Genomic DNA, 20,621 nt, shown 5'->3' with positions numbered 1-20,621 from the left:
GTCAAGCTTGCAACCTGAGCCCATGGGTGTGCTGATTTCCTTTGCATCCTTCATCTTGAATTTTTCCAACATTTCCTTGACATATTTGGACTGACTGATGAAGATGCCTTCCTCTGATTGTTTTATTTGTAGCCCAAGGAAGAAGTTGAGCTCACACATCATGCTCATTTCAAATTCTCCCTGCATAAGCTTGGCAAACTCTTGACAAAGACTATCATTAGTAGCACCAAAAATTATATCATCCACATAAATTTGCACAAGCAATAAGTCATTTCCTTTTCTTTTAATGAAGAGGGTTTTGTCTATGTTTCCTCTCTTAAATTTATTTTCAATTAGGAAATTACTTAATCTTTCATACCATGCCCTAGGAGCTTGCTTAAGTCCATACAATGCTTTATGCAATTTATAAACATAATCTGGATGTAAGTGATTTTCAAAACCTGGAGGTTGTCCTACATAAACTTCCTCCATTATATAACCATTTAAAAACGCACTTTTTACATCCATTTGATAGAGTTTAAAATTCATGAAGCATGCATATGCCAAAAGTAGTCTAATAGCCTCTAATCTAGCAACAGGAGCAAAAGTTTCATCAAAGTCTATTCCTTCCTCTTGATTATATCCTTTGGCCACTAGCCTAGCTTTGTTTCTTATTACTATTCCATCTTCATCTAGTTTGTTTCTATATACCCACTTGGTGCCTATGATTGAAACATTAGGGGGTCTTTTCATTAAAGTCCAAACTTCATTTCTTTCAAATTGGTTTAATTCTTCTTGCATAGCATTCATCCAATTATCATCTTTTTCAGCTTCTTCTAGTGATTTAGGCTCTATTTGTGAAACGAAAGCAAGATAATTACTAGTATTTCTTAGAGAGGATCTTGTCCTTACCCCTTGTGAGGGATCACCAAGGATTAGATCCCTTGGATGACCATGTGCATACCTCCATTCCTTAGGAAGATCTTGATTTCTCAATGGAGGTTGGTCTTCTTCTTCATCTTGCTGAATTGTATCTTCTTTGATCTCATCCTCTTGTTGTTTGTCTTGTATGGAGAATTCCTTCATTTGGTCTTCAAGTATACCTGCATCACCATCTTCTTCTTTTCTAGAAGAATCTCCATTAGCTTCATCAAAAACAACATGAATGGATTCTTCAACAACGAGAGTTCTCTTGTTGAAGACCCTGTATGCTCTACTAGATAAAGAATAACCTAAGAAGATCCCCTCATCTGATTTAGCACTAAATTTGCTTAGATTGTCCTTTCCATTGTTTAAAATAAAGCATCGACAACCGAAAACATGAAAATAGCTTATATTTGGTTTCTTACCTTTTATTAACTCATAAGGTGTTTTCTTCAAGATGGATCTAACTAATGCACGGTTTAAAATATGACATGCAGTATTTATTGCTTCAGCCCAAAAATATTTTGGTAGATCTGATTCGCACAACATGGTACGAGCCATATCTGCTAGTGTGCGATTCTTCCTTTCTACCACCCCATTTTGTTGGGGTGTCCTAGGTGCCGAGAAATTGTGATTGATACCATTTTCGTCACAAAACTTTTCAAGTGCTGATTTTCAAACTCGGTACCATGATCACTCCTAATCGCTTTTAGTTTAAGATTGAGTTCATTCGAAACTCTATTATGAAACTTGATAAAAGCGGGAAAGAACTCATCTTTATGTGCAAGAAATGAAACCCATGTAAAACGTGAAAAATCATCAACAATTACAAGACCAAATTTCTTACGCCCTAGACTAGCAGTTCTAGTGGGTCCAAACAAATCCATGTGGATTAGTTCTAAGGGTTTTGTTGTTGAGACTATGTTTTTAGACTTGAAAGAGCTTCTCGTTTGTTTTCCTAATTGACATGCAGCACAAATTTTGTTCTTTTCAAAATCTATCTTTGGTAGTCCTTTGACTAGATCTTTTGTAATCAATTTAGAAATTAAATCCATGCTAGCATGTCCTAACCTACGATGCCATAACCAACTAGTCTCATTGACTTTGGGACTCATGGCTACAAGACATTGGCCATCCTTCATGGTGAGATCATCAAGATCAACCATGTAAACATTTCCATGCCTATGTCCTGTGAGTATGATCTCATTGTCAATTGGACTACTAATTATGCATAGTGATGATTCAAATGACACTTTAAATCCCTTGTCACAAAATTGACTTATACTTAATAGATTGTGTTTTAGTCCATTAACTAACAATACATTGTCAATAAAAGAGGAAGGTGATATGGAGATTTTACCAACACCAATGATTTGACCTTTAGCATTGTCTCCAAATGTGACTACTCCTCCTTCTTTTGATTTCAAAGTGACGAAGAGACTCTTGTCACCGGTCATATGCCTTGAGCAACCGCTATCAAGATACCACATTCTCTTTTTATTTCCGGCTGCAAGGCATACCTGCAAAACGATCATGTGAGGCTCTTAGGTACCTAAGTTTTCTTGGGTCCTTCGTGGTTAGTGTAGTTGGTTCCCTTAGGCACCCATACTTTAGTTATATTTTTAGCTTTTACAAATGTACTCTTGTTAGTTTGGATCTTTCTTTGAATACAAGAGTAGGCTTTATGTCCATTCTTCCCACAATGAAAGCATGTAGGTTTTTCAGTTTTTACATCTTTTGCTTTTACAAAGAAATTCTTTAGATACTTTTGTTGTTTGTTAGTTTTATATCCTAATCCGGCTTTATTAAAAACAGCTCTTTGATTTGAAAGAATAAGATTTAATTTTTCAGAGCTTTGTGTGAATTTTTCAACAATTGGTTTGTATTTATGTACCTCATTCTTAAGATTTAAATTTTCTTTAACTAGTTCTTCCTTATCCTTTTTAAGGGATTCAACATTTTGTGCAAGTGAGGTATTATTATCGAGTAGAGATTTTACTTTTAGATTTAATTCCTTAATTAGTGTTTTTCCCGTTTTATTTTCAATGCTAAGTTTTAAGTTTCTATTTTCTAGGTCAATGGTGTTAATATTTTTAACGCTCTCCTTCTCAATCAATAGGTTTTCAATATCTTCTTTCAGTTTTTGATTGGAGGCTTTTAACTCTTTATTCTTTGCTCCTAACATACTACAATCACCCATAAGTTCTTGAAAAGCTTCATACAATTCTTCTAAAGTAAAATTTATAGTTGAGTTTTGACATACCTCGTCGTCTTCGAATGCCATGAAGCACAAATTGGCGGTCTCTTCCTTCTCTTCCTCGGAGGATGATGTGTCACTATCATCCCATGTTGCCTTCAATGCCTTCTTCTTCTTCTTTCCAAAAAAACTTCTTTTGTTGAGGGCATTCGGAACGAATGTGTCCCGGTCTCTTGCAATCGTAGCATATGATTGGGTCTCTTTCTTTTTCTTTTTCTTTTTCCCAATCATTTCTCCCTCCAAACTTTTTCCTTGGAAAGGGTTTCTTTTTCCTCATGAATTTTTTAAACTTCCTAACTATCAAACCCAAGTCCTCGTCCTCACTTTCTTCCTCACTCTCACTACTTTCTTCTTCACACACACTCGAAGTAGCCTTGAGTGCAATTGTCTTCTTCTTTGGCAAATCATCTTCATGTTGCTTCATCGTGAGCTCATGCGTCATCAATGAGCCCAAAAGTTGTTCTAGCCCCAAGGTGTTGAGGTCTTTGGCTTCTACGATCGCCGTGACCTTTGCTTCCCATGCTTTCGGCAAAGACCTGAGAATTTTACTTACAAGTTCTGGATTAGTATAAGATTTACCCAAACTCTTTAGACCATTAATTATATTGGTAAAGCGTGTAAACATGCATGTGATGGTTTCATTGGGTTCCATCTTAAACAACTCATATTTGTGAACTAGAATGTTCACTTTGGACTCTTTGACTTGATTTGTACCCTCGTGGGTAACTTCAAGCCTATCTCATATTTTCTTAGCGGAACTACATGTGGAGACTCTATTAAACTCATTTACATCTAGAGCACAAAATAATGAGTTCATGGCTCTTGAATTGAGTTGAGCCATCCTATCATCATTCTCATCCCAATCCTCCTCAGGTTTGGGAACTTGAATGCCATTAACCATGTGCGATGGTTCTTGTGGTCCCTTGACTATAACCCTCCACAAGGCGTAGTCTTGTGCTTGAATGAAGATTCTCATTCTAGTCTTCCAATAGGTATAATTTGTCCCATTGAAGAGTGGAGGTCTATTGGTTGCTTGCCCCTCAGCAGGAACATTGTTAAAGGGTGTTGCCATCTAGATCTTTGGCTAAGACGGTTAGGTCTTTCAAGAAATACACAGAGCACCTGCTCTGATACCACTTGTTGCCCAGAGATGGTCACCCAAGAGGGGGGTGAATTGGGTATTTTTAAAAACTTTTGTCTAATTAAAAAAAAATAAAGCGCACAGATGTATGAGCTAAAGTAAAAATAAAGATATGAAAACAGACAATCGCAAACACAAGCTTTTATAGTGGTTCGGAGCCTCCACTGCTCCTACATCCACTTCCCAAAGCACCTTTGGGAATTTCCACTATAATCCACGATTACAGTACGGTAGTTTTGCGAGTTCACTACCCAACTCGTTGTTTTACACCGGGCTAACAACAAACCCTATAACCCCCAATTTCACTTAGGCTTGGGACGCCTTTCCCTTGTTCCAAGTCCCTTGACTGGAACAAGCACCACAATGAAAAGTTTTACAAAGGATAGAAAAGCTCTAAATAAGCAAATATGATAATGATAAACAATAGAACCCGGAAGAATCCTTTTGCCGTTGGAAGCGTGGGAAAGGATGATTCTTCCGATGTGGATCGCGTAGGCTTGAGTATGAGCTTTGAATCTCGAGCGGAAGAGAGTGGTTGAGCTTGAAATCACTTGGGAAGCTTGAAAGCACTTGATTTCTTCACTTGAATGCACTCACTCCCTTGAACTTCTCTCTCTTGCTTCTCTCTTAAATGATCTAGCTTTTTGGTTGGTGAAGAGTTGTTGAGAAGCACTTAAGAGCTCCCTTTTATAGCCCAAAAAGCAAATATAGCCGTTAGAGATAAAGTAAAGGAGATTTGAAATTCAAACCAAACCTGAAAAAGTTGTTAGTCGCATCCCAGGCGCTCCGGAGATGTCTCCGCTTCAACGCGAGACGTCTCGGCTACAAGATTTTACTTTTGACGTTGTTTGGGGTCGACTCGGCGCTTTACGGGGGCGACTCCGATGATGAATGGTTTGAATCCTTGTTTTTCTGTTTTTCTGAGAGAGTCGTCTCTGCACTTTACGGGGACGTCTCGGCTTGTCTGCGCTTTTTGCATGGGGACGACTCCGCTGCTTCGGGGACGACTCTGCCGTTATAACTCCGAAAAACATGTCTTCTGGAATTCTCTGAGAGAGTCGACTCCGCTCTTTCAGGGGACGTCTCCGCTGCCTTAACACCGAAAAAGTCATTCTCTAGAAAACCCTGAGAGAGCCGTCTCCGCTACCTCGGGGACGACTCGGGAAGTCTGCTTTTTACTTGCGGGGACGACTCCGCGTACGGTGGGGACGTCTCGCGCATATCTCTTGAAAACTGCCTTTCTGCCGCTACTGAGAGAGTCGACTCCGCTATTGAGAGAGTCGACTCCGCTATCGCGGGGACGACTCGGCAGGTGCCGGGGACGTCTCCAGACGTGCCAGTTCTTCCTGTTTGTGCCAGAGACGTCTCTGAGACAACCCGGAGACGTCTCGGCTGTCCCTGAACTTTTTCTTTCATCTTAAAAATTCTTCAATAAGTCCTTAAAAATTATGGAAACTTGCCTAGACATTTCTTAACAATATTCTTAATAAAATACATAAAATCCTCAATTAAATTGTTAAGATAAATGGAATTATACTCTAGTGTTTTGTATTCATCAAAATCCATTAGGGGGTCAACATTAAGAATATTCTTCACAGCTGTCCAGTGTTCTTCACCTGGATTCGACTGATATATGCTTGTGACACTCACAGCAAGGGCTATATCAGGTCGTGTACATAGCATGGCATACATAAGGCTCCCTATTGCCGATGCATAGGATATCTTGCTCATGCGTTGAATCTCTTCAGATGTGTTGGGGAACATCTTCTTGGAAAGATGAATTCCATGCCTTAGGGGTAAGAGACCCCTCTTGGAGTTTTCCATGCTGAACCTCTTCAGCACCTCCTCTATGTACATCTTCTGTGAAAGGCCAAGCATCCTTTTAGATCTATCTCTATAGACCTTTATTTCCAAAATATAGGATGCTTCCCCAAGGTCTTTCATGGAGAATTCTTTTGACAACCAGACCTTGACCGAGGTTAGCATGGGAATATCATTCCCTATCAGTAGGATGTCGTCCACGTACAGTACGAGAAATACGACAGCGCTTCCACTAACCTTTTTGTAAACACACGGTTCCTCTTCGTTTTTGTTGAAATCAAACGTTTTGATTGCGTCATCGAAACGAGTGTTCCAACTCCGAGATGCTTGCTTTAGTCTATAGATGGACCTTTGCAGCTTGCAAACCTTGTGATCTCCATCACTGGAAGTGAAACCCAAAGGTTGTTCCATATAGATATCTTCATCAAGATATCCATTCAGAAAAGCAGTTTTCACATCCATCTGCCAGATTTCATAATCATGAAATGCTGCAATGGCAAGCAATGTTCGGATAGATTTTAGCATGGCTACATGTGAAAAGGTCTCCTGATAGTCAATGCCTTCGCGCTGACTATACCCTTTCGCCACAAGCCTTGCCTTATAGGTCTCTACCTCTCCATCCGAACCTATCTTCCTTTTGTAGATCCATTTGCATCCAATAGGTACAATACCTTCTGGTGGGTCTACTAAGGTTCAGACTTGGTTGGAATGCATGGAGTCTAACTCTGACTTCATAGCTTCCAACCATTTCTCAGAATCGACATCAGATATCGCCTCGTTGTAGGTTTTGGGATCCTGTATGTGATCCCTATCTCCCACTAGGAACATTTCCTCGGTATCCTCTTCTAGTATACCTAAGTATCTATCGGGAGGATGGGAGACCCTACTAGATCTACGAGGTGGTCGAGGGACATCGTGTACTGCCTCTGTATGAATGGGTTCAATAGGATCCATGACTCGTTGCCTTTCAGAGACTTTCTCTTCAAGCTCAATTTTCCTCCCACTGCCTCTATCAAGGATAAACTGGTTTTCTAAGAAGATGGCGTGACGACTCACAAACACATTGTGATCCTCTGAGACGTAAAAATTGTATCATAATGACTCTTTAGGATATCCTATAAAACAAGCACTTATGGTCCTAACCTCTAACTTGTCTGCCTATAGTCTCTTGACGTGGGCCGGACATCTCCAAATCTTGAGATGACCAAGACTTGGTTTCTTACCATGCCATATCTCATACGGTGTGGTAGGAACGAATTTAGAGGGAACTCTATTCAGTAGATATACTGCAGTAAGTAAGGCATCTCCCCAAAGAAACATAGGTAAATCAGTGAAGCTCATCATGGACCTGACCATATCCAATAGGGTTCGATTCCTCCTCTCTGACACCCCGTTGAGTTGAGGTGTACCCGGAGGTGTCCACTGTGAGACTATGCCGTTTTCCTTGAGATAGTTCCGAAATTCCCCACTAAGGTATTCTCTTCCTCGATCTGATTGAAGAGCCTTAAGAGGTTTTCCAGTTTGTTTTTCTACTTCATTCTTGAACTCTTTGAACTTTTCAAAAGATTCAGACTTGTGTCTCATAAAATACACATACCCATACCGTGAATAATCATCGGTAAAGATATGAAGTACGAATAACGTCCCCTGGCTAGCACATCGAATGGGCCACATACATCTGTATGTGCTAGGGTAAGTATTTCAGGGGTCCTCTCCCCATGTCCTACAAAGGGCAATCTAGCCATTTTTTCTTGAAGACAGGACTCGCAAACTAGATACAACTCGGAAGTCAATGAGCCGAGAAGCCCATCTTTATCCATTTTGTTCATCCTATCCTCTCCAATATGGCCAAGTCTGAGGTGCCACAAATATTTTTGATTTATCTCATCTCTGGATCTTTTGGATCCTTTGGCACTTACTTCTTGCTCGGTAACATTCACAGATACATCTATATGCAAATGATAGAGACTGTCAATCATAAAACCACGTGCGACTATTTTATTTCTTAAATAAATAGAACAGCAGTCTTTGTCAAATGTAAAAACATGACATCCCTGTGCTAGATATGAAACAGAAATCAAATTTCTGCTAGCAACAGGTACATAATAGCAGTCTCTAAGTAATAAACTAAAACCAGACGGTAGTCGCAGATGGTAGGTACCCACAGCCACAGCAGCAACTTTTGCCCCGTTGCCAACCCGAAGGATTACCGCACCTTCTGCCAGCCTTCTACTTTCCTTTAGACCCTGCATGGTAGTGCATAGATGAGCACTAGAACCAGAATCTATAACCCAACTAGAAGTAGAAGAAACCGTTAGATTAGTTTCAATTACGAGCAAGTCTATACCTTCTGAAGGTGTGTCAACTTTCTTGTTCTTCAAGCTCTCGAGGTATGAAGGACAGTTTCTCTTCCAGTGGCCGTCGACATTGCAGTGGAAATATTTTCCTTTGTGGTTAGCCTTTTTCTTTTGAACTTCCCTCTTTGGCTTCTTGTCTTTCTTCTGCTTCTTAGCAGGCTTCTTTTTCTTCCAAGTAGACTTTCTCTTGGAACCAGAAGTCAACTCAGCAGCAAGGACATTGCCCCTTGAACCTTTCAAGGCTCCCTCAGTAGTTACCAACATGTTTATCAGTTCAGTTTTAGTGCATTCAATTTTATTCATGTGGTAGTTTACTATAAACTGACCAAATGAATCAAAAAGTGATTGTAGGATCAAATCCACTTGTAATTCCTTGTGCATGTTCATTCCGAGCTTCTCAAGCTCCTCTAGGTCCTTGATCATAGTCAGACCGTGATCATGGACAGACTGCCCTTCGCGCATCTTTGTCTTGAAGAGCCTCTTGGACACTTCAAAACGAGCTGTGCGACTCTGCTCACCATACAACTCTTGCAGGTGTGCCAGTATGTCCCTAGCAGTCTTCATATTTTCATGCTGGCATTGGAGTTCATTTGACATGGATGCCATCATATAGCATTTAACTCTAATGTCATCATCCATCCACTTTTGATGCATCTGACGCTGAACATCAGTAGGACGAGTTGGTAGTGTGGGGCTATCTGAATCGAGTATGTAGCCTATTTTCTCACAGTCCAAAACAATTTTGAGGTTTCTAAGCCAGTCCTTGTAATTGGTTCCGGTCAGTCGGTTGGTCTCAAGAATACGGGTCAAAGGGTTTGAAGCTGACATTGTATCTGCAGAGAGTAAAGATTCTAGTTAGACTTTTGTACTTGATCCTAATCTGTTCTAAGGTCTTTTAGAACAAATGTAACTCCCACTATTTTCTCGAATCCCTCACACTCCCCTGGTAGGAAAACGGAAATCCCACACGACTAGGGTTTCTAGTGGGTACTGCGGTCCCACCAATTTACATGCCACCTCACCTAACAGTTATTGGTGACACATAGATTGATGAATGTACAACTCTTGTACAATGCTTCTCAAGCATGTTGCAGTACAACTTGGTCTGTAAGCCATGAAAACCTCACCTAACAGTTATTGGTCCCATTAATTAGTTAAGTCAGACCCACCGTATAACCGTAGGAATAAAGTCGTCATTGGGTCCTCACCTAACAGTTATTGGTGCCCAACCCCACCTTTACCCTACAACATCTCATGTCTATAGAGAGGTCCAGCCCCCCGATGCAACTTGACCACTGTGTCCAGCCGAGACAAATCAACATCAGAAAGACCTTAGCAGCTCTACTACAGTGGAAGACCTATTGATTTAATATTGGTTAATCAGGTCTTAGTGTTTGCAACTTGAGCTCTTCATAAGAGGTAATCGAACAATTGGCCAGGTAAGCAGGTGGGAGGCTCCCCTTACTCAGAGAGTAAGGTCCTAATTAAGTAACCACCTTTCATGCTTTCCTAGATACCAATTAGATCAATTAATCTAATATGACTTGCTCATGTCGGTTCACTCTCGACTTGATTGAGGAGGTTTCAATTTAGGTCTCAATTGGGTTTGCTACATCACATGTAAACCTATCTACCCGACTCTCATTCACATCACATGCAAACGGCACATTGCAGGCAGTTATAATCGTAGCAATAATTAAAGCTAAACTTTAAATAGGTGATGATCATGGATTCTAGTTAGGTCGTATTACAAGCACATGCACGTCAATCGATCAACTGATCTTCAACTCTTGAATTGGTTCCAAGCCTCCTTGATTCAATCCTTGACCAACACTTGATCCAATCGCCATCAACTGCTTAGACTCCTGTTCATCTCATGCCTTGTCTTTAACTTGATCGTTGACGTACATCACATCACAGAAATACAACCAGATGTAAAATAAAAATAAAAATAAATTACATCTTCTTTTAGGAGGCACGCAGGCCTCTTAAAATATCAAATAAGATGCATGCAAGCATCTGAAAAATTACATGACATCGCAGATCACATCGCAGGTCATTACATTTGATACCAAAAGGGTTTGAATCCTATGATCATCACCATATGCAACAATTATAATTTTCAGATCTGAAAACTAACTGATTATATCATGACATAGGTTGCTGATCATGCTAATCATGATTCTAAACTTTGTAATCTCATTAACAATGCAATTAGAATCATCATCTTATCACATAAAAATCAGCATGCAAAAATCAGCACCCCTGAAAAATCTGCATGCAGAAATTTTCAGCATGCATGATCATTCAATTTTCAGATCTAATAAGCCTTTAGATAATTAATTCTTACCTTAATCTACGAAGCCTAGGCTCTGATACCACTGTTGGGAACCCGCCCATGCCGCTGATATTTCAAAAAAAAAAAATCAGATGGCAGCGGAAGAGGCATGTCCGGGATCGACGTTCATCGCATGAACGTTGTTTCATGAACCGTTCATAGTTAGGCAAGAATTAAAAACTTTTAAAACATTTAGAAGATCAGATCTTCACCTTGTGCGGTTAGATGATCACCGCAAACTGAAGTTCGTGGTTTTAGGATGAAGGTTCGTTTGAAGCCGTTCAAACGTCCGGCCTCTACGGGTATCCACACGATGCAGAGGACCGATCAAAGCTTTCTTATCTTCTCGGGGTGCTAGCTCCCTTGCAAAGACTTCTTTTGATGGCTGATTTCCTCTCTATCAATCAACCCTTGATTGTGCTTGAGAGGAGGAAGAAGAAGAAGGCAACTGGATGAAGAACCAAAGCCCTTGCAGCCTACTCCCTTTTCCTTGCATTGGAAGGAGGAAGAGAAGAGGAGGGGGCCGCCAATGGCTTTTCCTTTTCTTCCCTTGCTTGCGGCTGAACCAAGAGGAGAGGAGAGGGAGGCGTACGGCTTGAAGAGGAGGAGGACGAAGTTTGCCCTAGGTGCCGCCCACAAGCCCTTTTAAAGGCATGAAGGGCTCCTACAAATTAGGAGCCCTTGATCACCTTCCAAGAGGGGCGCTGACCCCTCTTGTGTTGCCGCCCCAAGCAAAGGAAAGGAGGAGGGGCGTGTGCCCCTCCTTCATGGTTGCCCTAATCCTTATTAAGTAAGGATTTGGATGCCCTAATGTGATTAAGTCCTAATCCAATTAAGCTTAGTCCAAGGGTGAACCAATTTGGGTCCAATCTAGGTAAGTCCTAATCCAATTAGAACTTAAAACAATTTTGACTCAATTGAACTCTTCAATCCTAATCCAATTAGGAGTCTTATTGATTCATTAGATTAATAATTAATTGTGACTTAAGAAACCCTAATCCAAATTAGGACATATTTGATTTTAGTCCTAATCCAATTAGGACTCTATTTGAATCCGAAGTCCTAATCTGATTAGGACTCTAGGAATCCTACTCCAAGTAGGAATCCGATTCTAATTCAAAACTTCTAATCTTATTAGGATTGTAGGAATCCTATTCCAAGTAGGAATCCCAGTCCTACTCCAACTAGGATTCCCAGTCCTAATCCAATTAGGACTCTAGGAATCCTACTCGAAGTAGGAAAGTGATCTGTGCACTGATCGGATCGATCACCGTCTTCGTGATGATCCATGGATCAGGTGCATTTAAAATTAATCACCAATGATACATGGCTCAAATTCTCAACTCTTGAGAATATGCATCATCATCTTATTAATTTCTTGGACGATTCATAGACACATAAATAATATGAATGAAAAGATGCCTTTTATTTATTCAATAATAAATAGTCAAGTACAAAATTATGTCTCTAGAATTAACAATGTGTCAGCCAGATTGGCTTCTAGGGCATATATCTAACAGGTCTACCTATGCACTTGTAAAGCATAGATTACTTACATAGCTGCAGAGTAGACTTATATTAGAAGAAAAAATAACTTTTTTTTCATTTGTACTTTCCTTCATTACCTTATTTTCACTATTATACTGAAATAATTTTTTATTTTACATAAATTGAAAGTGAAAATACATAACTTACAAGATGCTTTTACTTTGCTTATTCCTTTCCCTATTTCTTCTTACCTCGGAACCTCCTCCTTCGCATATGTATCACCAACTGGAGGCTCTTATGAAGCTTTCCAATACCTATTCTACTACTAGCAAGCCTTCAATATGCTGCCTAGTTGTTCAATGGCCCACTCTCATGTCATTCCTCTTGTTCTTGCTCTACTCATTAAAAAGATCATTTTCTTCTCTTGTCATGTTATTCCTCTTCTTCCCTTTTTATCCTTTTTTTTGTTCATTACCCTTACAAAAATAGCTTATTGTATTTCTAGCCTTCGAAAATTACTATTTGCATATGTATCTCTTAAAACATCATATTTTTGCATGAATACATAAGCGGTTATATTTTTAGTTGACGGTGTTGAAAAGTAATCATTTTAAGAATAAAATAATTTTATCACCCCTTACAATAATATTCTTGAGGAATATATAACAAATGCAGGGATGTTAACATAAAAGGATAATTATGCCAAATGATATTCAGAAGGGTTATTTATTAGAATTGTTAGCCAAACATCTAATAGTTGGGGCATCCATGCAAAACCAGGATGTTTGAGGGGTGCGTATGTAAATAGTTACTTTCGGGGTGGATATTCAATAAGTTAGATTTGTAAATGTTTATGTGCAAAGAATCCTTATTTATATGCATGGTCGAACATGAATATTAACCATATTGTTTTTAAGGGCTTTTTGCATGGATACCCTTCTAAATATTAGATTTTGCGTGAATATTCTTTCAAAATTAATATTTGCATGTATACCCTTGTAAAACTCTGTTATTGTACAAATACCCCTAATATAACAGTTAGTTTAACGGTGTTAAAAAAATAATATTTATATTAATTAAAAATAAAATTAAATTTTGAAATGATGTTATAATCCTTACACCACTCCAACCCCCCCCCCCCCGGCGCGTCTTACCCATCCCCTGGGAGCTCCTCGCCTCCGCCGTCCCCCCCCCCGCAAGCTCCCCGCCCCCCACGCGGCACGTCTTCCCCATCCCCCGCGAGATCCCCCCCCTTCGTCTCCCCCGCGCGGCGCGTCTTCCCCACCCCCCGCGAGCTCTCCCCCCGCTGTTCTCCCCTCACCCCCTGCAGTCCCCCCCGCGAGCTCCCCCCCGCCGTCCCCCCCGTGGGCTTCCCAACCACCGCGCCCGGCTTCCCCAACCCCCGCGGGCTTCCGCAAAACTTATCTTTTGGTGCGATCTATCTTTCAAATCTTTCATATCTCTTCTATCTGTTGATTATAAAAAAATATTTCAATATCAAGTTACCCTCTCTTCCCTTTCATTGATTTATACTATTTTTCTTTTATTAATCTGAACCAAAAAAAAATCATTACAAGTGTTCGAAGAACAATAATGATTATTGTAGTTGATTTTATTTCATTCCTATTTTTTACTGTGAACCTATATTGAAGCTCTATTTTTTGGTTTCTAGCTGCATACCATATATTTTATTTGAGAATAAATCCTATTATATATTTTTGTTATATTCATGATAAAGAAACAGGCCTCTCGTCATAGAACCAAATGCATTTCCTAATAAATACAGGATTATAAAGGCTATCACATTAATAAATGTATCTCAATTCTTTTCATCTACTAAGTTTTTTTTTGCATATATACCCTTCTAAATATAGAAAATTGTATGAATATCCTTGTAAAGTTACTATTTGCTTGTATACCCTTACAAAATTTTTTATTTGTATGCCTAACCATTAAGGGTATTTTAGTCATTTTAATTTGAAACCACTAATTTTTTTATGGCGTTAGATGACAAGGGTATATATGCAGAAATAAGAATAAAAAAGGGTAGAACAACAAAACAAGTATTTTACGAGGGTATAAATGCAAATATCAATTTTGAAAGTGTATTCACGCAAAATCCGATATTTAGAAGGGTATCCATGCAAAAAACCCTTGTTTTTAAAACTTTAACTTTTGTTTTGAAAATAGGTTAGTAAAGTTTCCAGTTGACTAGGCTTCGGTTAGATGTCCTGACAACCTTTCTTTTCAAAGAGTTAGGCTAAAAATCTTAAATAGGAATCATGATGTAATCTTTTTTTCTTATGATTAAGACATGATAAGCTATATTTTCATGTAAACACCAAATCAGGTACTAAGTTTGTTTCCAAATTTTCAAACTATTGGGTAATTGAGGTTTATGGCAAACTCAATGAGAAAATGGTTCCTTTGTATCTCGATCATGAGGACTTTACAATTCACCAAGTGATTGCGCTAAAAAGAAAATTAAAAGAAATACCAAAGAGGAACTAGATCAAAAGAAAGAAATTAGATAAACCTTCATTAGTCATATTTTATACATCGGTAGCTTAAAAATCACATAAAATGATTAATTAGACCAAAATAAATTTTGGAGCAGGTTGGACCTTATAGAGCGAGTAAAAAGAAAAACATACCTAGAAGAATTTTACAACTGAGAAAATGGTTAAATTTAGCAATAACTACCTTTGGACAGTGGCTACTAATAGATTTCTATAAGAATAATGTCCTTCTAAGTATTCAAACAAATAGTTATGGCAGTTAATTGCAGAAATAACATCGATTGAAAGTTATTTCGTACAAAACTTTCTTGTGGTGCTTATCCTAATAAGGATGACATATCATTTTTTGAATGACATAAAAAAATTAGGTTTACACATTCTTTATTAATTTGCATTATTCGATGCACCCTATTTTGGTCTTGCCAATTAGATATATAGAAATTCAAAGTTACTAAATAAATCCTAATAACAATTACCAAAAATTAATGAATTATAATATTTTAGTTTATAATTAATAATATTCCAAGTATATATCTACTAAAAATCTTATTTGATATGGTCGTGATATAAAGTGGAGCATGATTGCCATATGTCTCAATAAGTAGATTGCACTAAGGATAGACCCCTCTATAAAAAGGTCAACAGAGTCCAAGAAATGCAGGACAAGATGAGATTGGGAATAGAGATACTCACTGGTAGGTTTTTCTATATAGAGGTGGAAGATGAAGAAACTGTTAGTGGTTTGAAGAGAGAGATCGCAAAGAAAGAGGAATTTGAAGAAAGTAGGCTTTTGCTCACGCATAACAATGGTTGTCTGATGAAGGAAGATCAGCGCAGCCTTGTTGAATATGGTTGCTATGAAGGCTGTATTCTTTATCTCAACTTTTTGCCGATTGATGGTTCTCCTAGGCCCACACCCTCTGAAGATTGTGGGACTATCGATTTTAAAGAATCTTAAAGGTATTCTACTTTTATTGACTTTTACATCATGTTTGAAAGGACCTTGTAAGAAGAGTCAATCTTTCAAATTTAATAATGTTATTTTAAGATTGAAACTTTGGTTTGAGTTAGAGCATACTACTAATTGATTTGGTATATTAGTTGTTAATTTCTTTGACTTTTGGTTTGACAAATATTTTTCCTGGATGTTCATATTTTTGAAGCCAATAGCATAGTTCTATTTTTCTAGTCCAATGGTACTAATAATATGCCACAATTATTGATTACAAGTGGCAAAATATATGTAACTTTTTATAAATTCAATTTTTTTTTTATGCCAAGTCTATTTTGTCCCTATTTTCTTTCATGCTCTTGCTCGTGTTGGGAACCCGCCCATGCCGCTGATATTTCAAAAAAATTCAGATGGCAGCGGAATTGGCATAAGCGGGATCGACGTTCATCGCATGAACGTTGTTTCATGAACCGTTCGTAGTTAGGCAAGAATTAAAAACTTTTAAAATATTTAGAAGATCAGATCTTCACCTTGTGCGGGTAGATGATCACCGCAAACTGAAGTTCGTGGTCTAGGATGAAGGTTCGCTTGAAGCCGTTCAAGTGCCCAGCCTCTACGGGTATCCACACGAAGCAGGATCCGATCCAAGCTCTCTATCTCACCGGGGTGCTAGCTCCCTTGCAGAGATAGCTTTTAATGGCTGATTTCCTCTCTTTCAATCAACCCTTGATTGTGCTTGAGAGGAGGAAGAAGAAGGATGAATGGTGGAAGAAGAACGAAGCCCCTTGCAGCCTTTCTTTTTCTCCCTGTGTTGGAACCAAGGAGGAGGGAAGAAGATGGCCGCCAAGCTTCTTCTTTTCACCCTGCTTTCGGCTGATCCAAGAGGAGAGGAGAAGGAGGCCACGACTTGGAGGGGAGAAGGATTCAATCTACTTAGGGCGCCGGCCCCCATACCCCTTTTTATAGCCATCTAGGGCTCCTACAATCTAGGAGCCCTAGACTTATTTCCTAAGAGGGGGCGCCGTCTCTTCTCCCTTCTCCACATGGAAAAGGGAGGGGCATATCCCCCTCCTCATGGTAAATCCTAATCCACATTAAGTAGGGTTTGAAATGCCCTAATGTGGTCAAGCCTTAATCCAATTAGGCTTAGTCCAAGGGTGAACCAATTAGGATCCAATCTAAGTAAGTCCTAATCTAATTAGAACTTAAATCAATTTTGACTCAATTGAACTCTTCAATCTAATCCAATTAGGAGTCTTATTGATTCATTAGATTAATAATTAATTGTGACTTAAGAAATCCTAATCCAAATTAGGACATATTTAATTTTAGTCCTAATCCAATTAGGACTCTATTTGAATCCGAAGTCCTAATCTAATTAGGATTTCTAGGAATCCTACTCCAAGTAGGAATCCTATTTTAATTCAAAATTCCTAATCTCATTAGGATTGTAGGAATCCTATTCCAAGTAGGAATCCCAGTCCTACTCCAACTAGGATTCCCAGTCCTAATCCAATTAGGACTCTAGGAATCCTACCCGAAGTAGGATTTGTGTTTAAGTCCAATTAATTAATTCCCTTTGTTCCTTCTTCAACTTCTTATCAATCAAATTGATTACTTGTGATTCCTAATCACGATTTCAACCATCGGATCGGTCAATACTTCTAGTGTGTGTGACCCCATAGGTTCTATTCTGACTGGTAGTGAGATATATTATGATCTCCATCACAATATCATTGAAAACTCCTTTCAATGGGTTGGAACGATTCCAACTCAACTCGTTAGGGTTTATCGATCATCAAGATAATCCCTATGAGTCCCACTATCCACCAGTGATACCTAGCAGCATGTAGTGGCTACCCAGCAGAATGGAATGATGAACCTCAAGGTGCAGTTAACATGTGATACAGTCCTACTATCGTGGATCCCTACAGGACGGAGGTCATGGACAACTCGTCATACCCCATCGTCTGTCATATGTCAAGATTTATTCGACTTGAGTTGGATAGTGGAAAACTCTTTTTCCACTTTATATTACTGCCCTAGCTAAGGTCTTAGAACTCAGTCTAACAAATCACATAGGATCACTCCTCTTCTATCAAGGTCGATAGATTCCTTATAAGTGCATACCCTACTCCTACAGTAACCCTACTGCAGCCAATCTACACTGCATGGACCCATATGGCTAGAGACCATGTATGTGTGCAGTCAAACTACAATAACCTCACTGTGAGTAGCCGAAGCACCGCAGGTCAAAGGACCAGTCACACTACTGCAACATCAAGCAAGTCACTGACGAGTGGATAGACATCCAAGTGACTTCTTGTCTTGATCACGCTCAGTACCCTTATTCTCTAACAAGCACCTGCACTATAACTTCAGTGTCCCTACACTGTGGACTCAAGTCTCGTCCATCCAGAAGGAAAGTGATATGTGCACTGATCGGATCGATCACCGTCCTCGTGATGATCAATTGATCAGGAGCATTTAGAAATTAATCACCAATGATACATGGCTCAAATTCTCAACTCTTGAGAATATGTATCATTATCTTATTAATTTCTTGGACGATTCATAGACACATAAACAATATGAATGAAAAGATGCCTTTTATTTATTCAATAATAAATAGTCAAGTACAAAATTATGTCCCTAGAATCAAAAATGTGTCAGTCAAATTAGCTTCTAGGGCATACATCTAACAATCTCCCACTTGCACTAAAGCCAATTGGTCATATATCTTAGGCCCATCTTCTCAAGGTGGGCTTCAGTCTTTTGCTGAGTCAGCTGCTTAGTGAACGGGTCTGCCACGTTATCCGCGGAGTCTACTCTCTGCACCTCTACATCATAGTCGCGTATGAAATGGAAGCGCCGCTCTATGTGCTTGGACTTCTGATGAGACCATGGCTCCATAGCTAGTGCTATGGTGCCAATGTTATCGCAGTAAAGTGTTATGGCATCTAATGACATTACACCTAACTCTGCAATTAACTTTTAATCAGAAGGTTTCCACTGCACCCTTAGATACGGCTTAACATTCAGCTTCTAAGGTAGAATCTATAATGATCGGTTGTTTGGAACTCTTCCAATTTACTGAACCACAATTGCACATATTCTGATGTAGACTTTCTATTATCAATATGTGTGCATCATTCTACCTTCAACTCTGATCTTCTTCCAAAGACCAAGAACATGTCCTTAGTTCTTCTCAAGTACTTAAGACTGTTCTTTCACAGCTATCCAGTGCTTCTTGCCTGGATCCGACTGATATCTGCTTGTGACACTCACAGCAAGAGCTATATCAGGTTGTGTACACAGCATGGCATACATGAGGCTTCCTATTGCCGATGCATAGGGAATCTTGCTCATGCGTTGAATCTCTTCAGATGTGTTGGGGCACATCTTCTTGGAGAGATGAATTCCATGCCTAAGGGGTAAGAGACCTGTTGCCCAAGGTGACAAGCCAAGAGGGGGGGGGGGTGAATTGGTTTCTTCTAAATTTTGGTGCTTTAAACGTTTTCTTAATTAAGTGCGGTGGATGCTTCCTTAAACTATTTGAATGATTTAAACTAGTGCAAAGATAGAAGATGATGCAAGAATAAACGTAAGCACAAGCACAACACAAACACAACAATATATAGTGGTTCGGTGCTCTCCTTAGCACCTACGTCCACTCCCCAAGCGTCCCCTTGGGAATTCACTATAATCCCGCGGATTACAGTTGGATTGTTTTCCGGGCTCACAATCTAAAAACCTTGTTGGTTTTACGGGCTCACCAACGAACCTATACACTTTGGTTTTCCGGGTTCACCAAAAACCTTTGTTGGTTTTACGGGCTCACCAACGAACCTATACACTTTGGTTTTCCGGGTTCACCAAAAACCTTTGTTGGTTTTGCGGGCTCACCAACGAACCTTTGTACTTTGGTTTTCTGGGTTCACCAAAAACCTTTGTTGGTTTTGCGGGCTCACCAACGAACCTTTACAAAGTATTTAACAAATGAAAAGAAAAGATTTAAACTCCTAGATGAGCATATAAAGCAATATGAACAACAAGAAGAGTTAGAAAGAAATTATCGCTTTGAAGTCGCTTTGCTCTTCTTGGTCAAGGAAGCTTCACTCTTCAATGGGGGAAGGAGCTCTTAATGCCTCTTTGAATCTGCTCAATCCCTTTCTTTGATTCTTGAATGAAGCTCTTGATGAAGCTTGTCTTGCTAGGGTTCTCTCTTGAATGCACTTGATGTATTTTCCCCAAAGCTTGCTTCCTCTGATGAATACTCCCTCTTAAATACTTCTCCAACCTCCAAATAGTCCTTTCTGACCGTTGGATTGAAGAAACTAGCCGTTTATAGCCGTTGGGAGTCCAAAAAGCATTTCTGCACAACTAGCCGTTATGTTCAGCCCGTGTTTGGGTCGGCTCAACCTGTCCTTGGGTCGACCCAACCTTCACTTGGGTCGACTCAACCATTTCTTGGGTCGACCCTCTCAGAAAATACAGAAACTTGAAATTCAGCCTTCTGTTGCCTTGGGTCGACCCAACCTTTCTTTGGGTCGACCCAAGGTCAGCTTCAGAAAATTCAGAACCTTGAATTTCAGCCTTTCTTCACTTGGGTCGACTCAACCTTTCTTTGGGTCGACTCAAGGTTTACTTGGGTCGACTCAACTTCTTCTTGGGTCGACCCTCTCAGTAATTCCAGAGAACCATTTTCTGTCTGTCTTTCTGTCTTGCCTTTGGGTCGACCCTCTCAGGGTTTGGGTCGACTCAAACTTGGGTCGACTCAACCACTGTGTGGGTCGACCCTCTCAGTAAATCCAGAGAGCATTTTGCTTTGCATTTTGAGGTTCT

The sequence above is a fragment of the Phoenix dactylifera genome, chromosome 1 (genome assembly GCF_051530095.1).
Source record: "Phoenix dactylifera cultivar Ajwa chromosome 1, Ajwa_hap1_PhDact_Kaust_v1.1, whole genome shotgun sequence".
Classification (NCBI taxonomy): Eukaryota; Viridiplantae; Streptophyta; class Magnoliopsida; order Arecales; family Arecaceae; genus Phoenix; species Phoenix dactylifera.
This window is presented reverse-complemented; position numbering follows the sequence as displayed.